The following is a 23,019-nucleotide window of genomic DNA, read 5'->3' on the forward strand; positions in this document are numbered from 1 at the left end:
CGGTACTTAAATAACCTAATTAAATTAAGAAAATTGAGAAATTTCTTTAATTAAGGGTCTAGAGTCCATTTAACCAACTTGAACATATTTACACCCATCATTGTCTGTCATTAGTCAATGACCAGAGAAGGCCCATTAATTTATTAATTTGAACCATTCATGTGCTTATTTACATCTAGATTTCAAAAATGAAATGACAAAGGATTGATCGATTGGAGTGGTCCATCAATTTAATTAATTTGATTATGTAATTAAGGATCTTGATTTAGTTTGATCCCAATAATTGATTGAACCAATCTAATCCAACCGATCTCACAAATTCAAGAGTTTCAACAAGATTCAAGATTAGTATTAAATCTATCATTTTACTCTTCAGGGTGGCTCACTAGATGATTGGATCATCCAGATTCTTGAGGTCTTGGTATATATTGCCTCTAAAATTTGGATGAATAGTGTGGATCAAATCACACACATTTTGATGACCCATCTCGACTTTTTGTGCCAAGTAATTCCAACACTTGCACAAAAACTTAAGTTATCTTTATTTAATGCTCCCAATCTGATAACACTATAGACGTTCGGTCGATCCGATTCGTCGATTACATTACTCAAATGGGTTTTACTCTAATCATCATAAAATCATAACAACTAAATCTACCTAAAAACCATGTATTAAATCATCCATTATTAAAAGGTGGAAGGCAATTCTCTGCACAAGAGATTGTAGGCCAAATTGCACAAAGAAATAGACCCTTGTCATCCAGACATGTACGATGGCAACAAGGGTAATCCAATCCGTCCATTGCATTATTCTGGTTACCGATATGAAAAAAAATAAAAATAAAAATTCAAACAATGTACTACTTTTAACGAGATTTCCTTCAACATGTCACACACTCTCTGTCTTCTTGTGTAGAAATTTTTATATTTACAAAGGTTTTTTTTTTTTTTTTTGTGTTTAAGTTGGGTTAAAACTCCTCTCGTGACCCCTTACGAAGGAAGGAACATTTAGAGGTTGAGAGATAAAGGGAGAGAGATTAAGAGGAGGTTGAGAGAAAATCTCTCCCAAAATCAAATTCAATTTAAAAATTAAAAATTTGTGGATATTGCATTCTACCGTTTAGAATAATTTTTTTTTTCTTTTTTAATTTTAATCTTCGAAATTTACTTAATACTATTCTTCAAAAAGTTAAGGATATCTCTCACAAATTTCTCTTTCCTACTCTCTTGGTGCTTCGTCTACTCCATGATAACCCCATAAAACATTGGCTAAAGGTATCATCTTAGTGTGTAAAACATACTCCTTATGATCCAATATTCGAACCATTTTTTCTACATAAGATGTATCTTCTTACAACTCGAGATCTTGCCAGTCAATTACATGAGAAACATCCCTCTCGTAATTCGTAGCGTCTATACATAAAAAATGTTATGGACACTGGCCGGTTGAGGAAGCAGTGCAAGCTAATATGTTATTAGTTTAATGCGTTCTAATATTTCAAATGGTCCGATAAAACACAGTGTGATTTTTCCCTTGGTGTCAAACAACATCAATCCCTTAATGGGAGAAACCTTCAAAAACATGTGAACTCCTACTGTGAACTCTAGATCTCGTCTTTAATTATCAGCATAGCTCTTTTCACGGCTTTGCATAGCTTGTAATCACTTCTAATTAAATAATTTCAAATTTCTCAGTTGCTTCTTGGACAATATATGACCCGATTGAACCTTTCTCACCTACTTTTATATTAAAAAAATTGATAGGTGTCATTGTTATTCAACACCATCAGCACAAGTCTGAATCTCCTCCTTAGTCAATCTTACTCAATTTGATTACCCCTCATTCTAATAGTTTGGAACTAGATAAAGACGTCCATATAAAGCTTCATACGGAGCCATACTAATGCTTACATGGTATCTATTGTTGTAGACGAATTCGACGTAATGCAGGTTGTTGTCCCAACTCCCCTTAAAATTCAAAGTGCATATACTTAACAAGTCTTTAAGTATTTGATTCACAAGTTCCATCTACCCGTTAGATTGTGGATGATAATTCGTGTTGTTGTAACAGCCCGATATTTCTACTCGTGGATAACACAATGGATCGAGTTCCAAGGTGATAATTTTAGTATGTCGAAGTATAAATGCTTTACATTTTCCATGTAATTGTATAAATTCATGTTTGCATAACAATCAAGACATGAAGACGGAAAAAAATTAAATCTCATTCAATTACATAACTACTCTAAGTTCCATTTATCATCTTGCATCAATATATTACATGTTCGGTCCTTTCATATGATTTATTACAATTTCAAAACTTAAGCAACTACTTTTAAGAAAATAAAAATAAATAAAGGAAGAAGAATCTTGTCCAAGTTGTCTTGGCTTCATCATCCATCGTCATCTGTCGCCACGGACCATCATAATTCTCATATTCACGCTTTGGCTCATTCTTTGGATTGTCACCTGCATAATCTATGGTCGTTTTTCTAACAAGAGGAATGAGTTGCCTATGTTCTACTCAGTAAGTGCAACCCCCAAGATTTTTATAATAATAACACATGTAAATCATAGCAAAGCAAAACATCTATGCAAAATCCTGATTAATGTAATGCATGATATGCATGCTTTGATAAAGGCACATTGATCAAATGAAGTGGACTAATCCTGGTACAACTTCAACATTAGCCACTAGTCATCAAAGTTATGTAAAGCAGACTAATTCTGGTACAACTTCAACATTAGCCACTAGTCATCAAAGTTATGTGAAGGAAACTAATCTTATTACAACTTCACACTAACAAAACCCAACTATTGGAAGCAGACTAATCATGTTATAACTTCTACTGGATAGTGTACAATTAGAGATATACCAATCTTATTACAACCTCTATTATAACACCCAAGGGGCTGATCCAGCAATTCAGATCCCAGTGAATGCATGAGATTAAGCCAATCCTTTAATTAATCCAATTTACAAACAACCATATTAGAAAAGCTCAAGGTTCTATGAGCGGCTTGTTACCAAACATAAGCTAGAAACTCGAGCATATATAGTATTACATACCACAATGCTCGACTCATGAGATTATAACAACCATGCATTAAACATACCACAATGCTCGACTCATGAGACTATAACAAGCATGCTTATAATGCACCATTTACAGGTACTCATCATAATACAATAGATGCATCCAGTCAGTATAATAATGCCTGCACTCAACAAGTTAACACCTTACCCCATTCCATGGTACATGGCATTTCTATAATTCAAATTATCATTCAAGGATCCATCATAAGATATAATCTAACCATTAGATTTTTCACAACTCACCATAATCCATACAAATGGATTTCCATCCTAATTTCATAACATAAGCCACATGGGTTTCCACAACGTTTTCCAAAATACATAGGATAAGGAGTTTCCTTGTAATGTGGCATTCAAAATACATAATTCCATCATTACCATATATCATGAGCGTGCCATGTTCATCAACATGTATTAATCATCATGAAACATACATAGTTTTCATGTAGTTCCACCATATACATGATTTCATTCACAAGTCCAAGTTCAAACATCCAAATGTGTAACATGTTCGTAATAATTAAAAGAAAAAGTCCAGCAATAAATCATTACTTAATTCACATATTAAACAACATTAAACATCATACAAACATACAACAAATAGGCGAAACCAATCTACAATGCATATGGGCTAACCTAGTGGGTGCACCTTGTAGACTCAGCGGGTTAGCTTGTCTCAATGGGTTAACTCGCAGACCTACAAGTCCACATGAGATCCACCATCATGGGACGTCAATTAGAGCATCATAGGTTCACACGCCCAAGGTACATGAGGTTTCCATCATCAATTCAACCTAGTTTGAGTACCCAACATCATATAGTTTAGGTTTAAGCTCATTCATCATCAATTCTCCATTAAACTTTGCCCAACCATGAATCCACTCAACCATCATAGAATTTACAGCAATTACACATAATAAATTAGAGAACTAACATTGGTTTTACCACCCAGATCATCAAAGAAACAAATAAGAAAAATAATATTTAAGTTTATTAGGAAACTAACTATAATTGTATATACGTCTAAAGGGATTCTTCACCCTAGCCTTAGATGAAATCGTAGGTGGATCTCGATGTAAGAGGGTGAACCACAATGAATGGGAGTCGCTCGAGCAAGGTAGAGGGTGTCTACACGTGTGAATTGAAGGGGTGGACGTCCTCTCTCTCTCTCTCTCTCTCTCTCTCTCTCTCTCTCTTGTTGTAGAGGGGCTAAAGAGGGCATGTGCTCAAGGTATGGGGGAGAGAGGGGCATGGGTAGTGTTTTAAAGAGGTGGGGGCAAGTGAAGGGTGTGTCACGTCCTATTTAGAGTGGGTTTTCTAAATCTCCTTATTCTGGCGATCTTTTTTCAATTTCAATATGTTCATTATATCTAGGTCGATTAATAGAGTTGGGATTCATAAATTTCTTGATGATCCAAATTTTAGATTGGCCAATCTTGAAAATTGACCTGGTGAATGTCAAAATGGACTTTGTCTCGATTTAAGGATCCACACTTGATTATCAGAGCCCAAAATTAGAGAAAATAATTAATCATGATAGGTAAACAATTGAAAAAAAATAAAAAAAATTGGTCGATTGATGGTGGGAATGATTTAAATATGAAAATTTACCTGTTGCATTAAAAAGAACTAGTTTTGGGGTGGTCATCATCTGACAGTTTAGGATCATAGATCAGAGTTCAAATTTTATATAATCTTATAGTTATATGAGACCAGGTATGGTACAAATTTGAGTTGATATTGAGGGTGGAAAGTAGGTCAATTGAAAGATTAAGATTTGAGAAGATTTAATAACGTGGCTATTTCCTAAACAGGGTGACTTGGCACTTAAGAAAAGGCTTATCAAAGTGGAGCACTCACATTTCACATTTGGTCCACATGATGAGAAACCCAAGTCATTCACATGAAAGAAAATATTCGAATATGACTACCCATAAACTTTCCTCACTCGATAGATACTACAATAAAGGGTTAAAGGGCTGATTTGACAATTGGTTCACTTATACTATGATCTAAGGTTCAAAATTTGATGTGTACAGTTAATTTATGATAAATAGGCATGGGATAAAATTTTAATTCAAATGGATCATGGAAACCATGTGATTTAGAAATCAATATTTTAGGTTAATTGCATTTCAGTAATTATTTCTGATATGGGAGTTTTAGGAAATCTAATGATTTTACATGGTTCTAGGAATGTTTCTAAGCAATTCTTACAAAAGAACCTATATCTAAATCATCACTGATAAAAATTTATTCACCAAATAAAATAAAATTCATGTTAATTAAGGGAAAATACACATAATATGCTATATGTTGAACTTAGGCTAAAACGATAACATTTGGGATGTTACAATCCACCCCTTTAAAAACAAATTCATCCCTATAGTTTAGTTTAGGTGTGATGTCGAAAAGCCAACAGCATGTCTCTCTCATATCATCCTCACTCTCCCATGTTGCTTCATCTTTTTTATAAAATGACTGGAGGACTTCAACTAGTTAAATGACTTACAAAATTTGTAATCCTTTTAAACTTTTCTCATCAACGTCTGTCTAATGATGTATTGCACGATAAGAGCATCCAAAATTTGTCTTACAGTTGGATTTAGCGAGCGAAAGGAAATTGTTATTCTTGAATTTTAAAACACGCTACTCGTAACATCTTTCTGCCTTTAATAATATTTGATCCATTCCGGTGTCTATAAAAAATTTGGGGTTCCACTCCAACCCCTTAAAAAAATTTATCCTCAAAATTTGGTTCTACAAAATTTTTCTCTAAATGCATGCTTAACATGCTTCCACTACGCACTTCGATTCTTCCATTGCTTTGCATTTGACTACGGATCATCGAAGTATAATCAATCAATTAACCTTCTTATCATCAATTAGTTATTTTGGTTGGATTTTACTTCTCTTATGCAATATTCATACAAAGGAATGTACTATTCATAAAGGTAAGGTGGAATGACTAAATCTTAAGATAACTATAACCCTAATCCACGAACTTTTTTATCTACTCTTTGGCTTTCTTAATCTTTAGATGATATCACCATGACTCTCAACTAAACTTCAGATGTAAGAAAATGGAAGTAGGTCTTGGTGTTAATAGAGGCACCACTCTCAAGGTTTCTTACTCAGTTAAGGATAACAACCTACCATGGAGGTCTTTATCTAATCATACGCACAAACTTAAAGATTTTATTATGATCGATTGATTTAAAAGAATAATTAGGGATAGATAATTATTAAGGATGCATGTCATATAGTTAGGATAGCTAATGATCATAAGATTCAAAGAATATCGGTTCATATTTGGTTAGTTATATACACGGTCGATCAGATGTATGAGTGGAATATTGATTAAATGATGAGATTGATAGCTAATTTTAGCGATAAGTTGTTACTGATGTTTGGATTATAAATCAATGGCCATTAATCTAGACAAGGTATGATAAAATAATTAAGTGAAGAGATGGCTATATGAGTGGATAATTAAATGGATTAGATGTCTTCGATAATTCTCTAATAGCTAAAGGTACAAGGGGGTCTTAACAAATAAATACATCGATGATACCATAATCTAGCTCTTGTCAGATTCTATGTGACTCGATCTTGACGTCCTAAGGTTGCCTATATGTCTACCTCATGCTTTTCATCTAACATATGAAAAATACAACTACACAAATTTTAGGAGAATGCATAAATATCCCCAATTTAAGACAAAGATACGATTCATATGGTGTCAGCATCACGGAAGAACAGTTTTAGTAGATTCATATATGATACTTAGATCTTCTACTTAAATTTGAGCTTTGAGTTCGTTAGTATTAATCTAGAATTTTGAGTATCGCCATCAAGATTTGAATTTGGATCCAATCGCTTACATATCATAGAAAGTAATTGTAGAAGTGTCACCCGTATTTTCTAACAATTGCACTGGTTAACCATTTGGATGTTTTTCTTTTTTAAATCATAAAACATGTTTTTTAAATAAACCTTAGACATTGATCCTTATGGCCTGAGTGGGAGAATGTAAGAATTTTATAATGTTGGCCTAATTGATCAACTGTCTAAATCTTCCTAAGGTTTGGATATTATGATCAAGTATACCGGTGGGCCCTACTAAAGTTGTGATTAGTCTAAATTTGTGTAAGGGCGGTACACTTCAACCATGTCACGCGCACAGTGTCCTAATTGGACTGGGAATGCTAAAATCATGTGGAGCCTTGAAGGAGAGGAGTTTGGATGAGTTTCAAATTCCTCCGTCCTACAACTAATAAAACTTGGTTGGGTCCTCAAACCTACATACGTTTGAAGTAGTTTTGCCATCCTGACGCTTCTCGATAGGTGTAAGGTGCAGAAGACTCGACCATCTAACCTCAAGCAATGACCCTTCAATCAGGCATAAATTTCAGTTCAGATTTCTCAATCCCCATCTCCAATATACTATTAAATCCTTTTAATTTTGCATTATAGTCTTACAAAATAAACATTACAATGGAACCTAGGAAGTTTTTAATGGTGGGCATTCAATTCCCACGGTTTCCTGTGACACAGTTTACCTAAGATTTGTATTTGCTTTATGTGGGGCCCAACCCCCTTGGATGGGCCCCACAGATGTGGTCCACTTAAAATTTAGATCTACATCACAACGTGGTATGAAACATGTACATTCAATGGGTCCTAGCATGAGACCCAATCTTCTGGATGGTGATAAAATATACAAAACACATACATCAAGTGGGTCCCAGCATGGGACCCATGCTACTAGACAGTGTGGTGTGAAAAACACAATGCAGGTGGGGCCCAACTATTGAGTCCTATAGAGTTATGGGGTAAGCTAATATTTATTTTATCTTTTATTATCATCATTATTATTATATATAAAAATTTTTTTATTCAGGTTTGTAAGATCTTCTCCATACGTGGAATGGAAAATAAACATCTTAATGGGCCTTAAGAAGCTTTCAATGGTGGAGGAATTTCCCCACTGATTTTGTGGTGGGGGGCCCACCAATGTTTGGACCAAATTGGTATTTCTGATTTCCCTTCGTATTGGTCTATGTGACCTTATGAACAGGTTGGATGGCAAATAAACACCATGGTGGGCCACTATCACATTAGACAGTGAACCCTGCAACGTGGTCTCATGCCATGTGGATAGTGTGCGATATATATATATATATATATATATATATATATATATATATATATATATATATATATATATATATATATATAAAATTTAGGGGGAGATAGAGAGAGAGTGTGTAGGGGGATGCACTCACTGAAAAAAAATAATAATAAAATCTGAGGTTCAGGTTAGTGTGTGGGGTGTGCATGGTGGTCTAGGGTTTGGTTGTTCCTTCTTCTTCTTTCCTTTCCTCTCTTCTTCTTCTTTCCTTTCCTCTCTCTCTCTCTCTCTCTCTCTCTCTCTCTTTCTTTCTTTCTTTCTTTCTTTCTTTCTTTCTTTCTTTCTTTCTTTCTTTTTCTTTTCTTTTTTTTCTTTCTTTCTTCTCTCCTCTTTTCATTCCTAGTTGAAAATCCAACTATTAACTAGGGTTAAAAACCCTTTTTGTTAGGAATTATCCATGGGTTGGGGAGGGAGGTTTAGCTAAATTAGCTTATGCTAGGAGATGAGTTAGTTGTATTTTAAGATTGCATTGGTTAGAAAGGGGGTAGAGAGTGAGGTGTCATAAGGAGAGGATGCATGACATGCATGAGTGGGTGAGGTGGCATGCATGGGGGTGAGGTGGCTAGGAGTGAGAGTAAGTGGAGGGTGATGTAAGGGGGAGGTAAGAGAGAGAACGAGTGGAGAATGGTGGAATGGGCTCATGGGTTGGGCTCCAAGCCCACTTAGGGTGGGAGTGTGAAGAGTCCCACCCCCACTCTTCCTTAGGGATTCTGCTTGCATTTGGGGTTTTGGTTTCTTCATGCAACACTGTGCGCGTTCGAGTGCATATGGGCATGTGGTTTAGACCCATGCGATCGGAGGGTCGCGCTCTCTCTTGGGGGTACACACATGTACAAGAGGAGTCAGGGATATACGTGCGCAATGACGCAGAGGCATGTAATTATGCACATACGGGTTTCCGAGGACAACGGGGCATGTGCGCTTGCGCTCGGTGGGATATGGGTGGTATTGCAGTACAGTATGGGTCTAAGGAATAATCCAAGGCACACAAGTGAAGATCGTGCACTGGCGCGGAAAGTTAGGGCACCCACATAGGGTGTGTTTACACATGCACGTAAACTAGAGCTCTCGGAAAGGCACGTGAAAATATCGAGGTATTATAGTACATGCTTACTTTTGTAAGCAAGTAGTGTTATGATAATCCAAGTTGTAAAAATGTGTGGTTTTATCTACTACAAAAGGTGATTGTATTATAGTGACGTACACTTTTAAGGAAATATTATAAATGAAGAAGTTCTTTCAAGAACTTGGTTTGATACAAGATAATTATATTATTTATTGTGACAGTCAGAGTGTTATTCATCTCAGTAAAAATTTAAGTCTCGATTCCAAGTCGAAGCATATAGATATAAGGTATCATTGGATTTAGGATGCTCCTGAAGAAAAGTTGCTACAACTTGAGAAGATTCATACTGACAAGAATGGTTCAGATATGATGATCAAGACCTTTTTCAAGGGTTGTGTTGGAGGTTTGTACGATACTTAGTTGGTGAGAGAATTCTTTTATTACATTGTTCATTGCAATTCAATTTTGGGTGATGTATTTGGATATCCAAGAATGCTGCTCTCTTGATAATTGTATTTTCATTATCTTTAACATAGTGGATTTGTGCCGGACTAGGTCCTGTGATTTTTCCCTACACATTGGAGGTTTAAAAAATCTTTTGTCTCTTGCACTTTACATGTTAGATGATTTTCTTATGTTGGAAGTGATTATCATCCACTAAATCTTATAAATTATTAATGCTATTGATTTACACACAGAGGGAAAAGGTGAGTGGTTTCCCAACAGCCGTGGGGTGCACCATAATGTATGTGTTTCACATCCTTTGCAAGCTCTTTTTAGGGATGAGCCTAAAAAATTAAGCATAACGGAAGTTCAATTGTGCACACCATGAAAAACAGCGAGATAATGACACTACTATTGAAACCTTCTTAGGGCCCACCTTAATGTTTATTTTCCATTCAACCTGTTGATAAGTCACTCGGACCTAGATGAGGGAAAACACAAATATTAACTTGATCCAAAACTTTTGTGACCCTTGGTAAGTTTTTACTGCACCACTATTTCCTATGGAGTGGTTCACTTGAGCTTTCATATGCTTCATTTTTACACTCATGCACTAAAATTAGCTCGCAAAAGGGATGAGAGGCATGGGTAAAACACACACATCATAATGGGTAACAAAACACCGACCACCATGTAGCTGGGGTGGTGTTGGGGTCACACCAATCTCCTTCCCTTTCAAACGAACATGAATTAGGTGTGAGCTAGGTGGTGCAACCTTGATCATGGGGCCCACCTTGATGTATGTATTATATATCTAAGCCATTCATCTATTTTTCCAGCTCATTTTAGGGCTGAAGCAAATTCAAATCTTAGGTGGACCATACCACAAGAAATAGTAGTTATTGAATGTCCACCATAAAAAAAAAAAACTTCCTAAGGTCAATCATAATGTTTATTTTCCATCCAACTTACTGATAAAGTCACACAGACATGAATGAAGGGAAAGAAAAAATAGCGGCTTGATCCAAAACATTTATAGCCTCTAAGAAGTTTTTAATGGTAGGATTTCAATCACTCCCATGCTATCCACTTAAGATTTGTATCTGCTTCATTTTTTGGGACCATGCCATAAAATGAGCTGGCAAAACTTATAGAGAGCATGGATATACAATACATACATCAAGTTCGGCCCCATGGTTTGAGCTGCACCCACTTAACTAGATCTGAGGTTGCACCTAATCTACGTTCCTTCAAACATGCTTTTGTGGCCCATTTTTAATAATAGCCTGTCTTCTAATCAAATTGTGGTGCCTATATGGACTTCACTACAAGGAAGGACAGTACCAAATCCAAATCTAAATCTAGACAATCTCATTCTCGCCCTGGAATTTCTTAGTATATTTACAATTTTTTGCATTTTCTCAATGGTAAATGATCTACATTTCGACATTGAAGTCATGGGTACGAGTCTGACCCTAGGGATGGAGAAAAACCAAAAAATTACACTGGTTAGACTGCAGTAATCATCTAACCAAATAATGCTTCTGCTAAACAAAATGCCAAGGAAGTGCTTTGTGAGCCATAATGCTCCAGTGTAGACTGTTTTTCCTTTAGATAAGTAGGAAAGTGGGGACTTGTAGGGCCCACATGACATTTGTATGATACCCATGTAAGAATTCTATAAAGTGGGCCTTATTGAACAATGGTCTGGATTGTCCTAAGTATTGGATAATGTGATCGGGAATCCCAGTGGACCCCACTAAGTTATGATGCATCTAAAATCGTGTAAGGGGTGGTATGCTAGAACTATGACACATAGACAGTGTTCAAGTGGGATTGGGATTACCAAATTCATGTGGAGCCATAGGAAGAGGAGTTTCGATGAGTTTCAAACTCCTCAATCCTCTATAATTATATATACAGGGCTGGATCCCCAATCATACACACAACAGAAGCTTCATTCCCATCCCAGTGCTTCTCCAAGGGTGTAAGGTGCGGAAGACTGCGCCATCAAGCCTATATCAATGGGGTCCGAACAAAGTAAGTTGTCTACCTCATATGATCTCCGTATTCAATGTATATCACGCAATTCCACATTTATTTAACAATCCACCCTTCTAATAGATGTAATCCTCCATGATGCTTAGGGCCTGTTTGAATTTTTTAAATACCCTGTAAATGGGTAATTATTACCCTTTCACCCGTTTGAAAATCCATCAAAAATTCCGCCTTGGAAACCGGTTTAAACAGGGTAGTTTAAATTTCTAGACCCACTGTGATGTATATTATATATCTGTTCTATCCATTCATTTTACCACGACATTTTGAGGCATGAGGCAAAAAATAAGTCAAATCCAATATTCAAGTGGCCCACACCAAAGTAAACAGTGGCCTCAAAAAGTTTTTAACAGTGAGTGTTCAATTCCCTTTTTCCTATGGTGTGGTCCACTTGAACTTTGAATCTACCTCATTTTTTGACTCATGCCCTAAATTCAGATTGGAGGAATCCAAACCTCTATAAGAAATAAAATACAGCATCATTCAATGAAAATAAGGCCAAGTATCAAACAGCTAGGATCTTCCTGTTTGCACCTGGCCTTTCTTTTTTTATTTATTTTTTTATTTACACAAACCACATGGGTACTGGAACCCATGATCTTGATGTGCCATACAGTGGAATGTGTCACATAGATGATCTTTTAACTCATGCAGTATTACCGAAAGTTAATCTCAAGTGCAAAAGAATTCCCAAGCTGCAGTCCACAGGTCTAGTTTTCTTTGGGTTTTAAGAGGCATATAAACACAAACCAATATGATCTATGAGTGACTACTTAGCACCAAACCATAAAAAGGTTTCCTTCATGAAGGCATGACAACCAAGTAACCAATCAGTCACTAACCTTCAGACGCTGCTGATCTTGTATGACTTGTTTAGCCCATGCTCTAATTACTTCAGGATCAATCTTTGATGGAGGACGCACTACGAAATCCAAAGGCAAGGCTTCCGGCCTGGAAGGTGACTGGCCAGACTTTGGTTCCCTACATTATTGTATATTAATCAGTGAGATATACACACATATCGAGGTATGCTCAAGTAAGCATATTCTGCAATGCTATCAACTTACTGGGAAAATTCCTCTAAATCAAAATCATAATCTCTAGATTCCAATCCTGCAGCTTTCCCACGGGCCTTCAGGGAAGTACCCACCAGAGGCAAGAAAAATTAGAAACAAAGAAAATAAGTACAATCTATGCTTGCCCAGGTTTTCGTTTGGCGATTTGAAAAGAAACAGAAAAGATACAGAAATAGAATTTCAGGAACAGAAGTAGAAAAGATACAGGAGTCAATATAGAACTCGAGAACTTAAAATCTATAGTATTACCATCAGACCCAGATAGCGGAGTTGATGCCTCGCTAAATTTTTCTGTGCCATCAAAAGATCTGCTATCAATTCTAAACCAAATCTTTAGCAAGTTTTCTATTTGATGGACATGGACCCCAGTTCAGCCTGGCCCACAATATCAATGCTCCCAAGCCTAAAGTCTGATCAGCCAGTTTATCTACCGGGCTAATATTTAGACCCTGAAGCTGGCTTAAGATGCTTTGGGCCAGCAAGGCCCATTGACAGCCACAATAATTTTTCCCCATATAGCTAATGTTAGGAGCCGTGTCATGGGTCCCGCCGTGTCATGGGTCTTGCAGTGACATTTTCGTATCGTATCAATGTCACTGAACTATTAGGCTAACAGAGGCTCTATAGCCTCCTGTGCACCTCTACACGCAACCACACATGCCAACCTTTCTTTTTCTTTGGTTTTTCTTTGATTTGGTCACCTCAAACCTGGATGCAGTCGGTCCCTAGGCCCCACACTTATAGTTGTTTCCATACATGCGTGGCCTACCTGATAGTTCAACAGCCTGAATCTTTGACCAGATCATCTGTATTCTATCCGATGCATGGTTCGGATGCCCTAAATGTTCCATGTTAGCAAGTGCAGTTGCGGGCGGATGATGCACGTGAGGCTAGCAAAACCTCCCGCCTAACATAAAGGCATTAATCCAAATGTATGGGTCTGTGAAAAACATTCCTCACCTGCAGCCAGCTGCCAGGCACAAGCTTTAGCTTTAGAACTACCCAAGCTCTTGTTCTCCCTGCCACGCAAAAATCAATCATGATTTCTAGCATTTGAACAAGAGAGCTGTGCTAAGTGTACAATAAAACTCATGCACACACCACACGTGCCAGCGTGGCACATAGGGGCAAGATCCAATCCATCCATAGGTTGGTCTGACCCTTCGTCTTCCCAAAAATAAAATCCGGTCCACTCGTCATGTTGGCCACAATACTGGAAACAGGTGATGGGTTAGAAAACTTCAGCCAAGTTTTTCACAGCCGTGGATTCGTTTCATAAACTGTAGTCCACCTGACCAATGGATCAATGGATTGGATCTTAGACCTATCGCACCATGCTGGCACATGTGTAGCGTGTTCATGAGCTTTATCGCACACACTTGTGGGCTTAGCAAGGCTTGTAACAAGATGTTGCAGTAACATAGATTTATTCTAAAAGTTTGATTCAAGCTCACAAACGAGGACTCGTTCAAGACACTAAGACATTGATCAGTGCAGACATCTGAGGCAACGTCTGCGTCTTGTACATGTACAAATAAGTGCACTTATATATGCATACTCGAATCAAAATCAGTTTTTAATGGTGTGCACATGAGGTGCATTGGGTCCGAAGCCCATGTCAACATAATGACAGAAATATATAAATATAACAATAGTCAAAGTCATGCTAAAAAGCTGTGAAGTTATAGATAAACTCCACAAACACAGTATTAATAAGATAATAGTGAAAACTGATCGTCTATAAATCACCCACAATTCACTTGAAAATGCATGATTGTAGAAGAAAATTCTCTAAGTCATGAAAAAAACACTGGGTCATAGTGTACAACCAGTCCTTTGGAGTACAAACTCTGCCCTAGTGGTACACATGAAAACTACATACATTGCACGATATGATAAGGTTCTTAACAAATGAATAGCACATGATACAAATTACCTGTTAGACCATGGTGAAGCAAGGATTCATGTAACATTTCAAAAATTGAAAACTAATGAGTAGATCAAGAAAATCCAAACCTTTCAGAAGGCACAGTGAAGACTGGGCCATAGCAAAGAGACTGGAGTACCCTCAAGCATATGTAGAGCAAAAAAGCTGAAAACATTGGCCTCTATTCACAATAACATGAGGCACCAAAAGCCAATTATAGCTTATTGGAAGCCGGGCATGAACCTAGTGGAACAATAAATAGGAGCAAATCATGACAAAAAGTTGTCAAAGAGACAACAGAGTATAAAAATTAAGTTGTACCACTTGATGTCACTCGAATTTTACCAACATGTCCATAAATGTCCATAACTATTCCACAACATTTAATTTGACACATTTCTAGAATGCTTATAGGGATGACTGTCAATCACCTTGACAAAAAGTGAACATTTACTAGGTACCCTCAAGCACCATTCAATGGACCCTAATACATTACTTGAAAGAAGAAAACAACCCGTGACTTTATGAGAGTTTATTTAATTCCAACAGATATCCTTTTGCAATGACTGTCACTATAATCTGCCTCATGAAAATTTTGATGATCCCCTCATGAAGATCCAACCAGGATCCTAAAGCCGCAAACACCAAACAGTATGAAACAGAGGATCTCGATCTGATTGGTTCCTACATACTTTTCACTATAGGTGACAGTTTAGCATAAATTTAATGCTTGTATTGTCACTTGACAGTAGAAATTTTTAGTGATAACCCAAAATGCAGTCACTGAAAATTCATGTGTTCATAAAAGGCCAGTTAAGACTGAAGTCTATAAAAGTGCACCAAGATACTTAGATTGGAAAAATAACACTCCAAAGAGAGAGAGAGAGAGAGAGAGAGAGAGAGAGAGAGAGAGAGAGAGAGAACAAGATGTTGGGGATTTGTGCTGCGGAATCACACAGATGTAGATCTAGGATAGCAATCTAATGGCACCAAGTAATCACAAGAGAACACAGCGATTTATGTGGAAAACCCTTGCAGGAAAAACCACGGTACAAAGCGACAGAATTCCATTAGGAAAATAGAAATTACAAAGAGAAAAGACTTACCCAATTCGAACAACCTCGAATCTCACCCTTGATACACCCTTTGAAAACCCTAAAACCCTTTTAGGAACCCTTGGAACCCCTTTAGAAAGCTTTAACATTCCTTAGAAAGGTCCTAGGGACCCCTATTTATAGTTTAGAAAACTCCACTTACGCACCTCTCTGAAACCATCTCAAATTTATGCAGTCCGTGCAAAATCCGCACAACATCTGCGTAACACTCGACTAGTCGAGCCATGTATTCGACTGGTCGAGGGACCCCTTCAACTGGTTGAGTATGACCCTTGACTGGTCGAGCGTCCCAGAAAACCTAAATACGTTGTTGCTGGACTTCGAATCGAACGGGTTACGACCAATTGAAGGGACCTTCGACTGGTCGAGCAGTGCAGTGAAACAAGATTTAAGACATCTGATTTACAATAATCTCCACCATGTCTTTAATCTTTAACTGTGTAGTTTCTTGACTTCTTCTCTTATCTCTGCATCACATCATAGCTTCTCGTACACACTCCATCCTCCTTTTACGCCATCGCCAAGCCTAAAGAAGTTGCATAGAACTTAATTTCTTTGTAGGAACGATCTAGGTGATCATATCTGCCGAATCTAAATCCACATGCCCAACCACCTTTTCTCATGTCTTCCCAAAAGTAAAGACGTAGTCTTCTTACCATCTCACCGCCACCCAATATTGCTTGCCGGGGTATTTACTCACAACACTGATAGCTTGTGAATTACCGATCTAATATAGACCATGGCATTACTGCCAACTGCATTCAAATAAGGCTCATGAGATATGTCCTGCTTTTCCTCATTTATTTTGGGACATGTCCTTAGGAGAGACACGTAGGGAATGCTCTTCGGCTTTATTTGATCAATCACATACTTGATCAATACCTACCCAAGGTATTCTGCCTGAGATAACCAAAGCCTACTCCTCTTTCAGTTTCAATGCCAAGAACCATATTTGCGGCCCCCCGATCCTTCATCCTAAATGTCTCACTTAACCGAGTCTTCAGTACATTGATTTTAAACATGTCATAATTGGCAACCTACGTGTTATCAGCATAAAATTCCTGACTCGCCATGAAGGAATTAAACCACTGCCTAGGCGACAGGTCATATCATGACCTTCTGCAAATTTTTTTCTCAGCCTCTTTAACTTCGAACTGCTCTGGTTGCTTCATGTAGATCTGCTCTTCCAATTTCCCTTACAGAAGTGTAGACTCTCCATCCATCCTTTCAGCTTGAGATCGCATTAGAAAAACAGCGCCAAGCACGAATCTAATAGACACCTACTATACCGTTGGCGTGAATATCTCTAAGAAGCCAATCCCTTCTCTCTGAGCATAACCCTTCGCTACCAACCTCGCTCTGTATCTATGTTGTATTCTCCTGAAGATCCACTTGCATCCAACCGCTTCCCAGCCTACTGGAACCTCCACCAGCTCCCACGTGTCGATCTGGTATAATGAGTCTATGATATCGCCTATAGTCACCTTGTACTTCTCAGCACCAGGCTCACCTAGAGCCATCTGAATAAAGGATGGATTCCCTGCGATATTGGAGTTGTCCATGTACCTCGCCGATATCCTGCGATTATGTCGTGTGATTCTTTTCATAGGTGACTGCTGCACCTACTTCGTATCTCTGTCCGTACGTCACATCCTTCATGCCCTGCCCGCTCATGTGGTCATGCCCAGCATGCCACACACGTGCAGAGGTGAAATCCGTTATAACCACTGTAATTCCACCTTTTGAAGTGCTCCTGATCAACCTGTAAACATTATCGAGTCATTGCGCTTTTATAATCACCCATGCTCCCTTAGATACTTTAAGGACACCATCGATACTTATGAACCCGCACCCTATAACCTTAGGTGCACCGAGAAAAATCAAGCTCTTCTTCATGTCAGGAATGTGCCTCACCCCAGTGAGGGTACGATCTGTCCCATCAAATATTTTGACACGCACCGTACCAACAACCACAACATTACAGGCACTGTCATTACCCATAAATATCTGTCCACCATCGCACTCCCTATAGCTGGCGAACCAACTCCAATGAGGAGTCATGTGAAAGGATGCCCCAGTGTCTAAAATACACTCGCCCTTACGATCATCGTATGTGCATCTGATCATAGACACAGACAAAACATTACCATCACATCCATTCGATGCATATGACATGGCAGCATAGGCCTCCCTATACGAAGCCTCATGTAAGACCCGTGTCCTAGTCCGTACCGCTCCGTTAGCTTCCGCAGTCCTTCCGGTCAAATTCCGGTAACCTTCGCACTATATCCGATATTTGCATGTGGTCCTAAGCCGAGTCCTGTCAATCCGAGTCGGCTCAACCCGAGACTTGTACCCTAGTGACCATGTCGTCGCCGCAGTTCTAACGCCGCGACTCATGCACCGAACCGATACCCAGGCTAGAAGATGTTGGTCTGCGTTTATTCTGAAGAAACGCCGCGCGTTGCGAATCTCAAGGGAATCTCTACAACAAGTCTCATCAATCAACCATAAATACATCCCTTACCCCAAATACAACACCCATCCCTCCTTTTCCATAAGTCAACTCTCTCTCCCCTCACCATTCCTCCTTTACCAACATTTCAACTCAACTCATACCTCTCCTTACAACCACCACATCACCCATCCCCTTTACTATATATTTTTCTCTTTTTTCCTCATTCTATCTCTACTCTTCCAAGCTCCATACATCTAACCTTCCCAAGCAATTCCAATAGTAACAAGTGTGGCCCATTTTCCCACCCTCTCATCTCTCATCTCCACCATCAAAGTTCCATCATCCACCGTTAAACGTTGGGCATTGGAGCTAAGGAGGCTAAGTGACTAAGAAAGAGGCTAGTAAGGTGAGTGATTTACCTTTATTTTTGATTTTAGGGCCCACTTGTTGGTGGGACCCATTTAGATGTATGTGATTTAATCAAGAGGGGCCCATAGTGGCGGGGTCCCTCTATCTCACCGTATATTTCTCTCTCTCTTTGTCTCTCTCTCTCTCTCTCTCTTTCCTTGTGATAGTGTGGATCCCCCCCATATGTGTTATATCTACCCGTCCATCTACATCAGACGGTGTGGCCCTTCCTATTGTAGATGATGATCCACACCATCCACTGTTTGGATGGACCTAATACATCCTCTTTTCTATATATTATATTTTATATAATATACATAATATACATAATATAAAATATATATTATATGTATATATATGTATACATATAGGTGGGCCACGTCCAAGTGGGACCCACCACAATGCTTGTGTTCTAGGTGGACCGTCCAGCATCCTTGGACGCTAGACGTGGAGGGGTAAACAGAGAAGTGTGAACACGCTGGTGCACAAGCCAGCTTTAAAAAAAAATGATAATAAAATAATATATTTTTTGGGCACTCATGTAAGCTCCACCTGGATGTATGTATAAAATCCAAGCCATCCATCCTCTTCCTCAGATCATTTTAGGCGTTGAATCGAAAACTAGGTTGATCTGGTTTCTTGGTGGACCATGGTATAGGAAACAGTGTTCCTACCTTCGATTTACTCCTTGATGCTCTTGTATATCAAAAACAGCCCAATATTAGACTCTATGGGTTTGTATTAAGCCACAGGGACCAATGGCTGGAGTGGATCTTGTTGATGCGGGCCCCATCTACTAAAAGTCGTAGAAATACATAAAAACATTAAAAAAAAATAGCAGCAGCGTTGCTGTCAGAAGAAGCAGGCGCTGCCTGCGGCTGCGTGGTGGGCCAACGGACGGTTGGGTTGGGGCTCACGGCCCTAACTGTGGGCCCCACCTTGATGCGTTTCGACCATCAAAACCATGCATTTGATGGGTCCCCACGGACCAGGCAGCCATCCCAAAAATTAGCTGTATACGGAACTCAGGTGAGCCACACCATCTAAAATCATGTGAAGACATGCCTAAACATATAAAAAATACTTGGTGGGGCCTAACTGAAATTTGGATGCCGCTGAAACTTGGCCTGAACCTTCAGCCAAGTAGGACACACATAATAGGTGGGCTGGAGTTGGGAACCACATTCGGTGGGCCCCAGTTTTCCCAGGTCCACGTGACCTTTTAATAGGTTGGATGTCAAATAAAACGGTCAGTGCATCCCAGGTCTCCATGACCTTATCAACAGGTTGGATGCAAATAAATATCACCATGGGCCCCCCTGACCATGTGACCTTATTAACAGTTAGGTGGCAAATGAACATTCCAGAGGGCCCTACCCTGGTCCATGCGACCCTATCAACAGGTTGTATGGAATATAAACATTACAGTGGGCTCAAGTTGAGTGGAAAATAAACATTTCAATGGGCCCAGGTCGGGCCCCAAGTCTGAGTGACCTTGTTAATGGGATGGATGGAAAATAAACATTATGGTAGGCCCACTTGGGACCCACTTAAGTATGTATTGTTATCCACACCCTCCATTAGTGTGGGCCCCACCATGATGCATGTGTTTCATCCAAACCGTCCAATCATTTGGAAAATATTTTAATGCCTTGTGATAAGGCCCGTCTTGGTATGTTTGTGGGCCGTCTGTTGAGGCCCACCTTGATACATACAAGGCCCACCTTGATTTGTATAAGGCCCGTATTATGAGGCCCATTGTGATGTATGCAAGGCCCATGTGACTAGGCTCATCTTGATGCATTTGTGGCCCGTCGTTGAGGCCAACCTTGATATATGTGTGTGTGTGTGTATGTGTGTGTGTGAGACCCATGTATGAGGCCATTAGATGTATTTGGGGCCCATGAGTCGAGGCCCAATATGATGTATATAAGGCCCCTTTCAATGTGTGATTCCGCCATGATAAATGTATTGTATATTCGCACCATTTAGCAGCTGGATGGTGGGACTCCCTCCCCGATGTATGTATTTTATATCCGCACTATCTACCTGTCTTGATGGCGCAGGGCCCGCCTACACTGTACAGGCCCACCATGCTGTGTGTACTTCACCCACACCATCCACTTGTGCGGCCTGCCTAGATGTACGTATTTTGTATCCACACCGTCCATAATGTTGGGATAGTGCTGGACAATGTTTGGTTGGCTCCGATTTACATGGATATGTTTATAAAAGTGCTGATCATTATACGTGGGCCATGGGTGTAGTGATACACATGTTATACCTACAACTATTGAAATGATTTTTGGTGTGGCCCATATAATAAGGCCCACCTTGATGTATTAGTGCGGCCCATTGTGACGTATGTGGCCCATTATAATGTGTTTGGCCCATATGCGGGCCATCTATTTGTTAGGTCCATGAGACGTAGCCCACTGTGATATATCTGAGGCCAATGGGCGAGGCCCATTAGTGCAGCACATATGATGCAACCCACTTGATGTGTATGAGGCCCATTGATGTGGCCCACTTATTGTATTTGAGGCCCACGGGTTACGGCCCATTATGATGTAATGGGGCCTATGGGTCATGGCCCATTCAGATGTATACTCAGCCAATACGTTGTGGCCCATTGAGATGTGTTTCTGACCCATTTAGTGAGGCCATTGTGATATATTCATGCTCATATGATGAGGACCATTGAGATGTATTTTCGGCCCATGTGAGGCGGCCCATAGCGATGTGCATTAGGCCCATGTGATGCGACCCGCTTGATTTATGAGATCATTGTGTGAGGCCATGGGCCCACTATATGTTTGGCCTTATGTGGGTCACTCGTTGGGAGCAATGTTGGTTAGATGTCCACATTGTTGGGCAATGACGGTTAGATGTCCACATTGTGACCTTCCCTTAGCCCTTGTTAGGCCTATTCTCTTCGTAGGTTAACCTAAATGAGTGGGGCCCATTCACCGTAGACGGATGGCTCCATGCTTTCGGATTTGATATAATCACGGCCGAGTACCAATCTTTATATTATGGTTGATCGGCTGATCATTTATAGACCCCGCTTTGTTTATCTGTTAGTTATCGGTGCCATTGTCATGACCGATTTGCCGATTCCGATTATTGACCGATCCCAATTGTCGTGGTCGATTGCCGAATATCGATCGAGGCTGATTATCGATCAAGGCCGATTACCGTTTTTGATTTGTCTTGGCCAATTATTGATTATCGATCGAGACTGATTATCGATTGAGACCGATTACCGATTCTGAACTATCTCGACCGATTGCCAAATATCGATCAAGGCTAATTATCAATCGAGGTCGATTACCGATTCTGATTGTCGAGGCCGATTTTGATTGTCGAGACCTATATAATGTATATGCGATCCATAGTTAAGGCCCATTGTGATGCATTGGAAGGTCAGGCGATGGAGTCCATTGTGATGTATGTTAGGCCCATGTGAAAGGTCCATCGTGGTGTGTATTACGCTATTGAGAGGGACCCATGGTGTTGTATGTTTGGCCCTAGTATGAGGCCATGGGTCCACCATTCCTTGGGGAACAATGTTGGTTTAATATCCACATTGTTGTGATTGATGGTCGATGTCGGTTATTGATACCGATTATGAGTATGTGACAGCATAACATCATGATACATGCCCATACGCATCATCTACATGTTGGTTATGAGATGTGATTGATCATTGCATATGTCATTAAGCATGTTGTTATGATACTCCCTGATAGGCGGAGGTTATCTCACTTGAGCATGCAGTATGCGTAGGATTGATGCATGACTGGATTGTATAACTCATGCATCTCATATTATGATCACTGTACGCCTTAGCAACATCAGGGCCATAGCCTCCACAGGCATATCGTGGATGGCCAAATGGGACACCGGAAATATTTAGTTCTAACATACGGGCGCCATAGATGTCCCTGAGTGAAAATTTCTAAACCTCCGTGGTCAGGAGACGCCTTAACGTCGAGACCGAGTGGATATATGAGCGTATGAGGGTCGTGTACCAGTAGGCCACGTCTCCCACTGTGTCGTGGTTGTTTGGGAAGGGGTGTGACCTTACCCGCCTGAGTGAGAGGGCAATGTCTAAGTTGAGTTTGACCAGCTTGAGGAATGGGTCCGCTATTGATGAGTCGGGCCCGATATTGG

At 39.5% G+C, this 23,019-nt stretch overlaps 1 protein-coding gene across 2 annotated transcripts in view; it reads right to left on the reverse strand.

Moving 5' to 3' along the window:
* Window positions 1–23,019, reverse strand: part of LOC131234028 (protein argonaute 1A-like) — a 52,731-nt gene that overhangs the window by 24,190 nt on the left and 5,522 nt on the right. The window contains exons 2-4 of one of the 2 annotated variants that reach the window (XR_009165462.1): window positions 13,896–13,954; window positions 13,185–13,226; window positions 12,702–12,840 (exon numbers count right to left, since the gene is read on the reverse strand). The exons of the other annotated variant lie outside the window; for it this stretch is intronic. The gene's annotated coding sequence lies outside the window, so the exon portion shown is untranslated. The remainder of the gene's footprint in view (window positions 1–12,701; window positions 12,841–13,184; window positions 13,227–13,895; window positions 13,955–23,019) is intronic. 2 annotated transcript variants of the gene reach the window in all.

The sequence above is a fragment of the Magnolia sinica genome, chromosome 18, assembly GCF_029962835.1.
Source record: "Magnolia sinica isolate HGM2019 chromosome 18, MsV1, whole genome shotgun sequence".
NCBI lineage: Eukaryota > Viridiplantae > Streptophyta > Magnoliopsida > Magnoliales > Magnoliaceae > Magnolia > Magnolia sinica.